Raw genomic sequence first — 3,191 nt, forward strand, 5'->3', positions numbered from 1 at the left:
CTCGCGGTCATAGGATCGCGGTTTCGATTCCCAGACCGGGCGTTGTCAGTGTTTATTGAGCGAAAACACCTAAAGCTCCACGAGGCTCCGGCAGAGGATGGTGGCGAACCTCTTTCACCACAACTTTCTCTCACTCTTTCTTCCTGTTTCTGTTGTGCCTGTAATTCAAAGGGTCGGCCTTGTCACACTGTGTCACGCTGAATATCCCCGAGAACTACGTTAAGGGTACACGTGTCTGTGGAGTGCTCAGCCACTTGCACGTTAATTTCACGAGCAGGCTGTTCCGTTGATCGGATCAACTGGAACCCTCGACGTCGTAAGCGACGGAGTGCCAGCAACAGATATCATTGGTTAATTGCAAATATATGAGCGTGCCTCTCTTTAACGGACTTCTTAAGAATTTCATATTTTTGTTTTCGATACCTCCTACTGACCTAATAATTGTTCTCGCTTTTTAATGACGTTGACAACGCTTAAATTTTATTCAGCAAAAGGTTCTTCTGCTTCGGGTGCTTATTTCATTAAATTCGGTTTGTTGCAGATCATCATAACTATGAACAATAGTCAGAGCCGGCGCTAGGAAATGCGGGCCCAACTAGAGAACTGTCAATAGGGCCCTCTACTCTGCAAAAGCTGAAGATTGATGTTTTATGTTTCGTATAGTACGCCCAATCGCAGTCAAAAAGCGTTGAGGGATTGAAGCTCCACCATTAGCCACAATATTATACTAAATTTGAAAGCACATGGAAGTTTTAATGTTTTTGTTACAAGTCGAGCTGTGCACGGGGCCCTTTCTTGATGGGAGGCCCAATTTGAACAAATCTGTTTAACTGGTTTAAAACTGGCCCTAACCATAGTCACACCTGCAGAATCTGTATTTTAATTATCGTCTTTGAATGTAGCTTCAAACTGATGGTCATTGTTACAAGAGTTAAGCAAGCTTCATCACAAATAAGGTTTCTTGAGAAGAAAGAACACCACAAACAACTAAATAAAGACGATGAGCGCATCACAATTGACAACTGAAGCTAATATCCTAACCAAATTTAAATGTAATATTGACCCTATCATCGTTTATGGCAACTATATTTTTTTACAAATTAAGGCCGAATTCAGAAATTTTAATTTAAAAAGTTTGATAATTTTTTAGGTAGAAAATCTTTCATAAATTTTAATACTACCGCAGTTCCAGAATTTACTGCATTAAAGAACATTTGTACTCAAATATCTACGAGTATGCAAAATTGATTCATCTAAAGAAATACTAAATTTTTCGCTTTCACTTTTTATTAGTTTTTTCAATAACGTCAGTTATTTTCTAAACACACTGATGTTGAATCACCTACAATAAAGGAAAAACCATTCATTGATAAAAAATTGAAAAATAAACCTTTATTGCATTCAACTAATTAAGATACTATACCTTCTAAAGTTCCAGTTTATTTTTTTTTAAACGTAAAGGTCGTCGACTCTTTTCGAGGGAAGTTCGTATATTACAGTTGTACGAATTTCTCAGCAAACGTCTTTGTGAACGATCTTTAAATGGTTTAATGACAGCTTGTTTAATTACTCGAGCACTTTAAGACGGCCTTGCAATTGATAGTTAATTGGTTTTTAAATAATGTGGCCTGGAATTCACGGAAAATAGAATTTTCCAGGAATTAGGAACCCAGAAACATGGGAAGAGAACCCTTAGTATGTATATAGGCAGGTATGCATACATATGTCTATATATGAATGCATGCATGTATGTATGTACGTACGATTGTGTGTGTATGTATGTATGCATGTATGTACGTAAGTACGTACGTACGTACGTATGTATGTATGTATGTATGTATGTATGTATGTATGTATGTATGTAAATAAGCGAGTATGCATGCATATTACATATGTACGCAATTTACATCTGGACAAGTATGAATTTATTGCACTTGTTGTTGTCAAAGTGTCTTAGCAGCTACTTGAGAACACATTTGTTCACATATGTGCAACCACTCCCATCACGACCCACAAACATAAATAGATGCTGACTCCCTGTAGAGAGAAAAACACTCATCGAAAAAATAAAAAAGAATATGCAAAAAAACTTCAATTAGCTAAAATCCTGCCAGCAGTAGTACTCCCTCTCGAGAGTAATAATTGCAATTGAGTCGGAAAAAACAACCTCTCCAGAATAGTATGAAGTCCCCAATTAATGACCAAAGGGCCCGCTGAGGAAGACTGGGTCATCTCAAAAATTACACACAATCCCCGTTTTCTTATTATTTGAAAAATAAAATTAGATAACTTCATTAATCGGCTTACTGATCGATGAAAACAACAATCTTCACTAAGGAGTCATAGAGATGGTATGATTTCTACAGAAGTAATATTATTCTATCTTCGGTGACGCAGTCAGCTTAGGGAGTATTATTAAAGTAGATTCTCAATATATCCTCTCTGAATTAACTTTCTCCTCTGAGGATATCATTGCGGTAATTAATAAAGTTAAACCCAATTAGCAGTGGGCTCAGACAGACTCCTCGTTATTATCCTGAACGTGTATTGGCATTAATTTGCATATCTTCTTGCAAATCTCGGGAGAAAATCGCTAGGCTCAGGTTTTATACTTGAGCGTTTTCTAATTCAGTTTGACGTCCCACTTTTTCACAAGAGGGATGAGTTACCTGCAGTGAATTACTTTCATATCGTTGAAGAATTCGACAGAAAAGTGAAATAAAAAAAAAACTGACTGCCTTCTTAGAGAAAAACCATCGCCTACATCCCAACCGTTTTGGTTTACGTGGTGGCAGAGACTGTCTAACATAGCTTCTGCACAACTTTGAATGCGTTCCAAATACTCTGGGAGAGGCATCCAACATAAATGTCATTTACGTTGGCTTCACTATAGCGTTCGATAAAGTTGGCCACAGCATTCTGCTGAAGGAATTATCATATATTGGAGCCCATAGTAAGCTATCGCAATGATGGGAAATGATGCGACGCCAGTCCATCGCAGAGTTACTTATTTTTGCCAGCTGAGTGAACTGGAGCAACGTGAAATGAAGTGTTTTGCTCAAGAACACAACGCGTCGCCCCGTCCAGGAATCGAAACCACAATCTTACGATCATGATGCTGACACCCTAACCACTAAGCCATGTATGTATGTATATACATATACATACATATATATATATATATATATATA

The 3,191-nt window shown here is 37.6% G+C and overlaps 1 protein-coding gene across 3 annotated transcripts in view; it reads left to right on the plus strand.

The window, feature by feature from the left end:
• LOC106874424 (hydroxysteroid 11-beta-dehydrogenase 1-like protein) overlaps positions 1-3,191 on the plus strand; it is a 162,683-nt gene that overhangs the window by 53,092 nt on the left and 106,400 nt on the right. The window lies entirely within an intron of this gene.

This window comes from Octopus bimaculoides, chromosome 9 (genome assembly GCF_001194135.2).
Source record: "Octopus bimaculoides isolate UCB-OBI-ISO-001 chromosome 9, ASM119413v2, whole genome shotgun sequence".
Lineage (NCBI taxonomy): Eukaryota > Metazoa > Mollusca > Cephalopoda > Octopoda > Octopodidae > Octopus > Octopus bimaculoides.